This window comes from Oncorhynchus gorbuscha, linkage group LG14, assembly GCF_021184085.1.
Source record: "Oncorhynchus gorbuscha isolate QuinsamMale2020 ecotype Even-year linkage group LG14, OgorEven_v1.0, whole genome shotgun sequence".
NCBI classification, from domain to species: domain Eukaryota; kingdom Metazoa; phylum Chordata; class Actinopteri; order Salmoniformes; family Salmonidae; genus Oncorhynchus; species Oncorhynchus gorbuscha.
The window spans coordinates 35377668-35390359 of NC_060186.1; the positions used below are offsets into that span (position 1 = coordinate 35377668).

General features: G+C 42.1%; 1 protein-coding gene across 2 annotated transcripts in view; it reads left to right on the forward strand.

Annotated features, from left to right (window-relative positions):
- Positions 1-12692, forward strand: part of LOC123994854 (serine/threonine-protein phosphatase 2A 56 kDa regulatory subunit alpha isoform-like) — a 120072-nt gene that overhangs the window by 2959 nt on the left and 104421 nt on the right. The window contains exon 2 of one of the 2 annotated variants that reach the window (XM_046297907.1): positions 6240-6361. The exons of the other annotated variant lie outside the window; for it this stretch is intronic. The gene's annotated coding sequence lies outside the window, so the exon portion shown is untranslated. The remainder of the gene's footprint in view (positions 1-6239; positions 6362-12692) is intronic. 2 annotated transcript variants of the gene reach the window in all.

Sequence of the window (12692 nt, forward strand, 5' to 3'; positions counted from 1 at the left end):
AACAAGCTCTTTCTGAATAGAAATGGAACATTTCTATGTTGGCATCAGTATTCATTTGATCATGGAAAGTTCTTAGACTAATTATTTTAATTGTTTAGTATCTAGTAGTTATATAGTAGTAGACTAGCCTAGTATGAAGTTTCATGGCCCTTTTTATTCTGATAGTTGTAGTCGACCATAACCTCGAGGCTACTTTTGCATTCTTGCATCTGTGAATGGGTGGCATTTTTTATTAATGACGTCACTGACGGGTTCAGCTCCGGGTGGTGATAATGCTGGCGTGACTCACTGCTTTGAATGGAGGATTGTGTAGAGGGGTTTGGTGTATGTGTGTTTATTTATTTATTTTTCTATATTTTCATAAACTGATAAAACACAGGTACAAAAATCAAGGTGACTTACAAAAATGAGGCCCAAGTGCAAAAGAGGGTAATGTATTGTCCACAACTAAATAATCATTGTGGAATCTGAAAAGACACATATCCCAAAAGCAAGATGGAGTACTACGTGCACATGCTAACAGAAAGTAACCAGGTTGGTAGCTTGCGTGTCATTGTAACAAAGTATTTATAAATAAAAAATCTAAAATAAATAGAAAGCGTATTGCATAGATACAATTGTATCATTGATTTTGGCCCAATAGGTCTGACACATTACCTCCTCTCAATGAGCTTTCTGTTTTGATAGGGTTGTTTTGCTTGCCTAAAAACCTTAAGGCCTACCTATACCTACAATTCTGCATCCCTGCCCAGCCTGGCAAGAGTGGCTCGAAGGGTGTTTAGCATCCCCAGTAGCTCTGTAAGCGCGGAGAGGGTATTCTCCACTGCTGGCCTACTGTCAAGGCACCATCGTATGAGCCTGAAGCCACAGACTCTGTCCAAACTCGTGTTTCTAAAAGTGAATTCAAAGGTCTAATAAGTCCTTTTGTTTCATTTTTACTTAATTCTAAGTAAGTCACAGCCTATATGTGCAATTTAGACTATAATGATTTAATACAACAAAATGTTGTTTAAATGCTGACTGCTCAATGTTCCTGCCAGCCTAGTGTCACACTCGCAAATGCTTCACAATGTATTTCGTTGTAGTCTATGGCCTTGAAATAATTGAGATAATAGGCTAATAATATAGCCTAAATAAATCTTCTTCTTTTTTGACTACCTGTCTGGCTCCTGACCTATTATTTAGTGTTTTATGTGTTGTTTAATATGACATGTAGCCTATTTGAAATGATGAGCGCTTCTTAGTCACCTTTTTGTTTTATAATAAATATTATCATTCAAGTCATATGGTTTGGTTCCAAAACCAAATGGTATGCTATGTCGTCACAAAAATAGATGGGTGTTGGTTAAATTGATTTTAATGAATGGAGTGAAAGTTGTCTTGAGCAAGGAGCGGTTTCTTCCTGTGAGCAAGGAGTGTTTTTTAGCGGAGCGGTTGGAAAAGACATGAGTTGAATTATCGACTGCTCAAGTCCGCTCACATACTCTGGTACCAAGTAATGTGATGTTTTTTCAGCCTTTCAGACAGAATTACCTGCAGAATGATTGACTGTCCCTGTAAAGCTGTGCAAGAATGCATGCTTATTTGAGTGACTTTAATTAGGCACAGTTGTTTGCTGTGAGGAAGGGAGCTAACTGGACGTCTTGCTGGGGAGGTGATTGCCATGAGCGGGATGTGTGTGTCAGACAAGCTTCTGATTCCCCCACCAACTATCTCTCACTCTCCCTTCCTCCCTCTCTCTCTGGAGCAGAGAACTTAGCCTACCTCTCTTGTGTTGCCTAATCTGTCCGTTCCTCTGACCCCCTTTTGTCCCATCTGTGAGCCTGTTATTGCAGAGCTAGACTAATGCATGAGTGAAATGGGTTGCGCAGAGGAGGAGTAGCTCACCTCTTGTGTTGGTGTAGGCTCTGATGTGTCAAATGAGCAGTGGTTTTTGTGGCAAAGTTCAATTGGGGCAATAATGTATTTGCAGTTAGCTGTGCGTGGGTGTGTGTTTGACTCCCACATAGAGGTTTACCCCGTGCTCATTTGATTGCTGACTGTGGTTCCATCTGTGGTTGAAGTCCAAGGAATGGTTCCTGTCTGCTCCCCAGAGGACTCACTCTGGCTCTCCCACTTGTTTCCAATCAACTACTTTTTAAATAACTCACCCAGGTCGATTTGCTGTTTCACTCATATTGAAATATTCCCTGGGTATAAAGATAGGTGGCCTGTTTTTATTTATTTTAAATCCATACTCTTGACAGGAAGCAACGTCGTTGTGCAGCTCTGATTTTATAAAATTGTCTTAGCTGTGTCTGAACTGATAGGGGAGCGATAGCTTTGGATTCATACAAATGACTCTGTCGTGAATAAAAAGTGATTTCCTCTGGAATAGTCCTGAACAATTAGCCCACACACACGTGGGCCTATTTCCTAGAACACAAACAGCTTGACATTGCTCATATTTCAATGCATGCTAAAAGGCTTGCCTACATATCTGAAACTATTTGCATTATAACATATATCCCACAGTCTACACGTCATGACAATTAGAGGTCGACTGATTATGATTTTTCAACGCCGATACCGATTATTGGAGGACCAAAAAAAAAGCCGATACCGATTTAATCTGCCATTTCAAAAAAGTATTTGTATTAATGACAATTGCAACAATACTGAATGAACACTTATTTTAACTTAATATAATACATTCAATTTAGCCTCAAATAAATAATGAAACGGGTTCAAGTTGGTTTAAATAATGCAAAAACAAAGTGTTGGAGAAGAAAGTAAAAGTGCAATATGTGCCATGTAAAAAAGCTAATGTTTATGTTCCTTGCTCAAAACATGAAAACATATGAAAGCTGGTGGTTCCTTTTAACATGAGTCTTCAATATTCCCAGGTAAGAAGTTTTAGGTTGTAGTTATTATAGGAATTATAGGACTATTTCCCTCTATACCATTTGTATTTCATTAACCTTTGACAATTGGATGTTCTTATAGGCACTTTAGTATTGCCAGTGTAACAGTATAGCTTCCATCCCTCTTCTCGCTCCTACCTGGGCTCGAACCAGGAACACAACAGCCACCATCGAAGCAGCGTTACCCATGCAGAGCAAGGGGAACAACCACTCCAAGTCTCAGAGCGAGTGACGTTTGAAACGCTATTAGCGTACACCCCGCTAACTAGCTAGCCATTTCACATCGGTTACACGAGCCTAATCTCGGGAGTTGATAGGCTTGAAGTCATAAACAGTGCAATGCTTGAAGCATTGCAAAGAGCTGCTGGCAAAACGCACTAAAGTGCTGTTTGAATGAATGCTTACGAGCCTGCTGCTGCCTACCACTGCTCAGTCAGACTGCTCTATCAAATCATAGACTTAGTTATAACATGATAACACACAGAAATACGAGCCTTAGGTCATTAATATGGTCGAATCCGGAAACTATCATCTCAAACAACGTTTATTCTTTCAGTGAAATACGGAACCGTTCCGTATTTTATCTAACGGGTGGCATCCATAAGTATAAACTGTTGCATATACACTGACTCTGCATGCAATGAACACAAGAGTGACTATTTCACCTGGTTAATATTGCCTGCTAACCTGGGTTTCTTTTAGCTAAATATGCAGGTTTAAAAATATATACTTCTGCGTATTGCTTTTAAGAAAGGCATTGATGTTTATGGTTAGGTACACATTGGAGCAACAATACGCACCACATCGATTATATGCAACGCAGGACACGCTAGTTAAACTAGTAATATCAACCATGTGTAGTTAACTAGTGATTATGATTGATTGTTTTTTATAAGAAGTTTAATGCTAGCTAGCAACTTACCTTGGCTTATTGCATTCACGTAACAGGCAGTCTCCTTGTGCAGTGCAACGAGAGGCAGGTGGTTAGAGCGTTGGACTAGTTAACTGTAAGGTTGCAAGATTGAATCCCTGAGCTGACAAGGTAAAAATCTGTTCTTTGTTCTTAACTGACTAGCCTAGTTAAAGGTCAAATAAAAATTGTGTATGTGTGCCATTCAGAGGGTGAATGAGCAAGACAAATATATTTAAGTGCCTTTGAACAGGATATGTTAGTAGGTGCCAGGTGCACCGGTTTGTGTCAAGAACTGCAATGCTGCTGGGTTTTTCTGTGCGTGATCAGAGTGGTCAGCTTCCCAAAGGAGATTCAGCCAAGACGCAACTGTGGGAAGCATTGGTGTCAACAAGGGCCATCATCCCTGTGGAACACTTTCAACACCTTGCATAGTCCATGCCCTGACAAATTGAGTCTGTTCTGAGTGCTGGGGGGGATGCAACTCCATATTAGGCAGGTGTTCCTAAAGTTTTGTTCTGTGTGGGCGTGCCGTACCAGTGAAAAGTTTGGACACCTACTCATTCCTGGGTTTTTCTTCAAAGTAGCCACCTTTGCCTTGATGACAGCTTTGCACACTCTTGGCATTCTATCACCAGCTTCATGAGAATGCTTTTCCAACTGTCTTGAAGGAGTTCCCACATATGCTGAGCACTTGTTGGCTACTTTTCCTTCACTCTGCGTTCCAGCTCACCCCAAACCATCTTAATTGGGCTGGTGATTGTGGAGGCCAGGTAATCTGATGCAGCTCTCAATCACTCCAAATAGCCCTTACACAGCCTGGAGGTGTGTTTTGGTACCTGGTCCTGTTGGAAAAACAAATGATAGTCCCACTAAGCGCCAACCAGATGGGATGGCGTATCGCTGCAGAATTGTGTTGTCGTCATGCTGGTTAACTGTGCCATGAATTCTAAATAAATCAGTGTTGCCAGCAAAGCACCATCAAATCACCATCAAACCACCAGAGATCATCCATTAACCTACTCTGCGTCTCACAAAGACAGGTCGGTTGGAACCAAAAATCTCAATTTGGACTCATCAGATTAAAGGACACATTTCCACCGGTCTAATGTCCTTTGCTTGTGTTTCTTGGCCCAAGCAAGTCTCTTCTTATTGGTGTCCTTTTTAGTAGTGGTTTCTTTGCAGCAATTCAACCATGAAGGCCTGATTCACGCAGTCTCCTCTGAACAGTTGATGTTGAGAGGTGTCTGTTACTTGAACTCTAAATCATTTATTTGGGCTGTAATCTGAGGCTGGTAATTCTAATGAATTTATCCTTTGCAGCAGAGGTAGTTCTGTGTCTTCCTTTCCTGTGGTGGTCCTCATGAGAGCCAGTTTCATCATAGCGCTTGATGGTTATTATGACTGCACTTGAAGAAACTTTCAAAGTTCTCTACTACATAATGATTGGCTAGAGAATGCATAAATCACAGTATAACAATCTTGGGAACTGCTACAGCTGTATAGAAGCTCCTTCCTTCCTGCATTGGAGATGCTGGAGTGTTTATAGCCCCATGTTGTGTGAAAGATACCGAAATGATGACTCACTGGGAGGCCGGCATGGTTGCCATGGCAGCCGGAAGCCCTGCCAGGTATTTCGCAAAGCATGTTTGACAAATTTGAGATTTTCCCAAAGATAGCTGGCTTCATTTGAAGTCAGACTTCAGAGGTGTTTTAAAGATGAATCTGATCAAAACCCTGCCAGTCTTGAAGCGATTGGTCTTCAGGGGTGTCGAACACGGATTAGTTAGGTCGCTAGCTTAGCTAACTCGTATCCTGCTTTGTCAAATGCACATAGATTGATAGGCTTTGTCATGTGACTTGTTTCCACTGTGTGTGCCAACAGACCGGGAATCAATTCATATTTATTTTTAGATCAAAGGGGTACGGCATGCTGCTTTCATGTAGCTCAGTGGATGAGTCTGTCTCTTTTTATTAATGTGAAAACTGACTCATTTGCAATAGATGCCTGTCAAGTGGTAAATATGAGTGCTCTCTGTCGACCACAACCTACTAGACATCATCGATCACTTGCATCACTTTTATTGTTATCCCATCACAGCCTGGGTGGCAGGCAACTGTGTGCACATTCATTCGGAATCGTTCTTTGTGTGTGAGTGCACTCAACCTTGGGTCATGGATGTGACACTGGGTGTGTAACCACAGGGTTGCGAGATTGCCCTGTTGATGATTATGTAATAGTAGAGCAATACAAATGTAAAGCTTATAGCTTTTTACTAGTACTAAATGTAATAAGTTAATCAGCTGATAGGCCAGACTGAACAATGCGAAACACCATGCATTTTATTTCCACCAGGTGATTAGTTGAGTATGGGACATGATCTGGTATGCAGTCTAGTGGTGTAATATCATGTCTCACTCTACAGGAGGCCAGACCTCTAAGCACAGCCCCGGCCCCCTCAGTCTGTCCGGCAGATAGACCTCTTTCTCAGAACCCAGTAACACCTACTCAAGTGACACCGTGTCCCATGGACGGAACCGTCGTAACGTGAGTAAAAGACCCCTGTGCTACAGTTACTGGGCGACCGGTGGGAGTAACACTTTCAGGACACAAATTGTTATGCCCAAAATAAACCTAATGAAAATGATTGCTATTCCTTCCAGGTTATCTTTTTTTCCTTCTCTTTTAAACATCACTGGACTGTGTAAAAGCTCTGGCCAGTCCCTTATGAAGCCCAGGGTTTTGTTTGTTGTGTTGAGTTTTTTTAATATTAGAAACCAGGCTGCGGGGAACCTGCTGAGAGTCCACTGGTTGTATGTGTGGAACATTAGTTTGCACTGACTCACACTCCAGTACATTGTAGCATAGAATAAGTCATGCTTAGCAATTACAGTGAGTGACTGAAGGGAGCATATTCTTTAGAACATATTGGATAGATGTTTAGAGTAGATAGAATTTTGTGGGATCACACCTGCAGTTGAGCCTTTTTTTACACTTTGCAATCTCAAGACCTATTACATGATCAGTTATGCTGTCATTTCACCATATTCATATAACCCTAGAGTTCTTCATTTGTTAGAAGCCAACCAATGTCTTGAGATTTCTGCTAATTCTCCGCTCCTGTTCTTGCCTGTATTACTCAAGTTATATATAAAAGATCAGTCGGCACCAGGCCCGCTAGGCCTCCTGTTGTTGTAGCAAAACTGTTTAATCTGCTCATTGACAGCTGTTTTCTGTTTTCGTCACATGCTCAGCCGGCATCATTCGCCTGGCGACTGATTCATTCGCCACCCAAACAGTTTAGCAGCTGCAGCTGCAGCGGCAGCCTGTCAGTGGTTGTGCGGTATCAATTGCCATGCATTAATCTCACATTTAGCCTAGCCTACACAAGGTCCTTTTTTCAATATCAAATTGTATTTGTCACATGTGCCGAATGCAACAATGAAATGCTTACTTCCAAGCCCTTAACCAAATGCAGTTTTAAGAAAAAAAAGTGTTTAAAGTATTTACTCAAATAAATTGAAGTAACAAAATGAGTCAATGTGCAGTTAGGTTAGTTGAGATATTTGAGGTAATATGCAGGTAAAGTGACTGTGTAGATAATAACCAGAGAGTAGCAGCAGCGTAAAAATGGTGGTGGGGGACAATGCAAATAATCTGGCTAGCCATTTGATTAGCTGTTCAGGAGTCTTATGGCTTGGGGGTAGAAGCTGTTAAGAAGCCTTTTGGACCTAGACTTGGCGCTCCGGTACCGCTTGCCGTGCGGTAGCAGAGAGAACAGTCTATGACTAGGGTAGCTGGAGTCTGGCAATTTTTTTGGGGCCTTCCTCTGACACCACCTGGTATAGAGGTCCTGGATGGCAGGAAGCTAGGCCCAGTGATTTACTGGGCCATACACACTACCCTCTGCAGTGCCTTGCAGTTGGAGGCAGAGCAGTTGCCATACAGGCAGTGATGCATCCAGTCAGGATGCTCTATGGTGCAGCTGTATTTAACTTATTTTCAGTCTCCTGAAGGGGAATAGGTGTTGTTGTGCCCTTTTCATAACTTCCTTGGTGTGTTTGGACCATGATAGATAGTGTCCACATCACCAACAAACTAAGGAACAACCTGCTCCACTACAGCTCCGTCGATGAGATTGGGTGTGTGCTCGGGCCTATTTTTCCCTCTAGTCCACAATCATCTCCTTTGTCTTGATCACATTGAGGGAGAGGTTGTCTCTCACTTCCCTATAGGCTGTCTCATCGTTGTTGATCAGGCCTACCACTTTTGTGTCGTTGGCAAACTTAATGATGTTGTTGGAGTTGTGCTTGGCCATGCAGTCATTGGTAAACAGGGAGTACAGGAGGGGACTGAGCACGCACCCCTGAGGGTCCCCTGTGTTGACGATCAGCGTGGCAGATCTGTTGTACGTACCCTTATCACCTGGGGTCGGCCCAGTTGTCCAGGATCCAGTTGTAGAGGGTGGTGTTTAGTCCCAGGGTCCTTAGCTTAGTGATGAGCTTCATGGGCACTATGGTGTTGAATGCTGACCTGTAGTCAATGAATAGCATTGTCACGTAGGTGTTCCTTTTGTCCAGGTGGGAAAGGGCAGTGTGGAGTGCAATAGAGATTGCACCATCTGTGGATCTGTTGGGGTGGTATGCAAATTGGAGTGTGTCTAGAGTTTCTGGGATAATGGTGTTGACGTGAGCCATGACTAGCCTTTCAAAGCACTTCATGGCTACAAAAGTAGGTGCTTCAGGTCGGTAGTCATTTAGGCAGGTTACCTTGGTGTTTTTGGGCACAGGTACTATGGTGGTCTGCTTGAAACATGTTGGTATTATAGACTCTGTCAGAGTCCGGTTGAAAATGTCAGTGAAGACCCTTGCGAGTTGGTCAGTGCATGCTTGCAGTACACATCCTTGTTATTAGTCTGGCCCTGCGGTCTTGTGAATATTGACCCGTTTAAAGGTCTTACTCACATCGGCTACGGAGAGTGTGATCACACGTTCGTCCGGAACAGCATGCATGCGTAGGCCTGTGTCACTGGGCAGCTCGCGTCACTGCTTCCCTTTGTAGTCAGTAATAGTTTGCCAGCCCTGCCACATCCGACGAGTGTTGGAGCCATTGTAGTGCGATTCGATCTTAGTCCCGTATTGGTGCTTTTCCTGTTTGTTGGAGGGCATAGCGGAACAGCTTAAGTTTTCGGGTTAGAGTCCCGCTCCTTGAAAGCGGAAGGTCAACCTTTAGAGGTAGACCCTCCCTCTGCTTTGAGAGACACAGCTGCATGTGAGCTAAGATAGTTAACTTTTGCAGGGACATATACAGGATGCTACCCTCCACAACACAACCTTCACTCCAGATCAAAACTCCAAACCTACAACCTAATTTGGCACAAAATAACCTGGAAAGAATAATTATATCAAGGATTCCTTTTTCCAAGCTATACAGAGGGTGTTCTGGCAAACAAATTCCTGAGAACCTGGAACTGAGACAGACCAGATACAACTTCAATTAGCACTGAGGTGTGAAATGAAAGATGTCGAAGCCTTTGAGCCCAACAAATGGGCAGGCTATCCCACTCAAATCCAGAGGCCTTTGAAGCTGTTTAGAGACCATATTCTACAAGAAATCATCTCCAGAAATAAAAGCTTCTCCCAAGTGGATGTGACACCTACCCTCGTTGCCTGCTGCACTGCTGCTTGGATTCCACTTGGCGATCTGTTCGCTGTCTGCCCAACCTTGGGACAGACTATGTTTGTTCCCACACTCAGGACTCCGACTCTGTATTGGTTACACAGACTTTTGGCCTCCCATCCTACTCTAACCACCTCTCGCTAGCTTTGTATTCATGTTTCTTGATGAAATTGCTGTACAATATGATCTTGTTGCCATGTAATGCACATTCAAATGTCATATATCAACACTGCAGAGCTCTCCTTGTCCTCGGCCGTGCCTTGATTGAATTACTTTTGACGATATCTTGAAATGTGCATGTACACCCTGGCCTTATACACTGTTGCAAGCCCCAATTCTGACTTGTGCGTTGATATCTGCTTCACTATTTTCTGCACGTTAACACTAGAAGCTTACTACCTAAAATGGATTGAAAGTGTGAATTCACAGCTACAATCCAGATGTGTTGGTCATTACTGAGTCGTGGTTAACCTGTCTAGGACTAGCGAAACCTCCTCCGCAACAGCCAGGGAAAGTGCAGGGCGCCAAATTCAAAACAACAAAAATCTAATTAAAATTTCTCAAGCATGCAAGTATTTTACACCATTTTAAAGATAAAATTCTCGTTAATCCAGCCACAGTGTCTGATTTCAAAAAGGATTTACAGCGAAAGCACCACAAACGATTGTTAGGTAACCACCAAGCCACAGAAAAACACAGCCATTTTTCTAGCCAAAGAGAGGAGTCACAAAAAGCAGAAATAGAGATAAAATGAATCACTAACCTTTGATGATCTTCATCAGATGACACTCATAGGTCTTCATGTTACACAATACATGTATGTTTTGTTTGGTAAAGTTAATATTTATATCAAAAAATCTAATTTTACATTGGCATGTTATGTTCAGTAGTTCTAAAACATGCAGTGATTTTGCAGAGAGCCACATTAATTCACAGAAATACTCATAATAAAAAGATAAACGATACAACTATTATACATGGAACATTATCTAAACTTCTGTGTCAGATTTCAAAAAACTTTATGGAGAAAGCAAACCATGCAATAATCTGAGTACGTCCTTTAGACAACAAAGCAGCCAAAAAGATACCTGCCATATTGGGTAGTCAACATTACTCAGAAAAAGCATTTTAAATATTCACTTGCCTTTGATTTTCATCAGAATGCACTCTCAGGAATCCCAGTTCCACCATAAATGTTTGTTCGATAATGTCCATCAGTTATGTCCAAATATCTTCTTTTGTTAGGGCGTTTGGTAAACAAATCCAAAGCGCGTTCAGGTCGCGCTGAACGTCGGACAAAAAGTTCAAAAAGTTACGTTACAGCCTGTAGAAACATGCCAACCTAAGTATGGAATCAATCTTTAGGATGTTTTTAACATAAAACTTAATTAATGTTCCAACCGGACAATTCCTCTGTCTGTACAAATGAAGGGGAATGTAGCTACCTGTCACATGAGCGTGCCAGACCGAGGCTGTGGCACTCTGCCAGACCACTCACTCAAAGAGCCCTTATGAGCCCCTCCTTTAGAGTAGAATCATCAAAACAGGTTCTAAATACTGTGGACATCTAGTGGAAGCCTTGGGAAGTGAAACATAACTAATATCCCACTGTATCTTCAATGGGGGCTTAGTTGAAAAGCTACAAACCTCAGATTTCACACATCCTGGTTGTTTTTTTTTCTCAGGTTTTTGCCTGCCATATGAGTTCTGTTATACTCAGACATCATTCAAACAGTTTTAGAAACTTCAGTGTTTTCTATCCAAATGTACTATTCATATGCATATTCTAGCTTTTACGGCTGAGTAGCAGGCAGTTTCATTTGAGCACGTTTTTCATCCAAGCTACCCAATACTACCCCCCCTGATGTTAACCTTTTCTGATTATAACCTTTTTCAGCAAGACCGATCTTCCAAATGTGGGAGAGTGGCAATCTTTACCAAGGATCACCTTCAGTGATCAGTTGTCCCCACCAAGTCTGTCCCGAAACAATTTGATTGGCAGGTTTTAAGCATTAAACTTTCAAATAGCTCTTCGTTGACTGTCTCTGTGTGTTTTTCGTCCTCCATCAGCATCGGCATGTACCCTACCTGCCCTAAGCTCTCTCCTGGCCCCTTACACTAAGTCTGAATTTGTCCTGCTAGGTGACCTAAACTGAGACATGCTTAAACCAACTGACCAAGTCCTAAACCTAATCTTTCTCAGATTATTACCAATCCCACAATGTATGACTCCAAACGCCCAGAAAAGGCTACTCTCCTTGACGTTATCCTCACAAATAATCCTGATAGGTATCAGTCTGGTGTTTTCTGTAATGACCTTAGTGATCACTGTTTTACAGCCTGTGTTCGTAATGGCTGCTCAGTAAAATGAGCTGGCCTGATTTGTCACAGACACTTGGTAAAAAACTTTAATGATCAAGTCTTCCTTCATGAGCTGGCCTCTGTAAATTGTTATAGAATCAGCTTGATCCCCTCTGTCAAAGATACTTGGAACTTAAAAAAAAAAAAAAAAATTAGCGGCATTGTTAACAAACACGCCCCCATAAAGAGAATTAAACACGTCCCCATGAGAATTAAAACTGGGTTTTGCCCCTGGTTCGACCGTGATCTTGCAGAGTTACTCCACTTCAAGAATTGCATTTGGCGAAAGGCTCAGCACACGTGTACTCTGGTTGACTGGCTCTCGTTCAGACAAATGAGAAATAAGTGCACTCAGGCTATCCGGAAGGTCCAAGTTAGTTACTTTAAGGAGCAGTTCTCTCTGTGGGTCTAACCCCAAGAAGTTCTGGGAAAACGGTTAAAGATCTGTACAATAAACCCTCCTACACAGCTGCCCATGTCCCTTAAGGTTATGTGGAACCTCTTAGAACTACCCATGCCGGATCCAGAAGAATTGTCATCAACTGACACTAATTAGCCGGATAAAAAATATTACTAGAAAATATTCATGGAATCACAAGTGAGATATAGTGAAACACAGCTTAACCTTTTGTTAATCACCCTGTCATCTCAGATTTTGAAATTATGCTTTACAGCCAAAGCAAGACCATGTAAGTTTGTCGATGGCCTAGCATAGCATTATATCCAGCTAGCAGCAGGAAGCTTGGTCACAAATCAGAAAAGCAATCAAATTAACCGTTTACCTTTGATCTTCAGATGCTTTTACTGACGAGACTCCCAGTTAGACAGCAAATGTTCA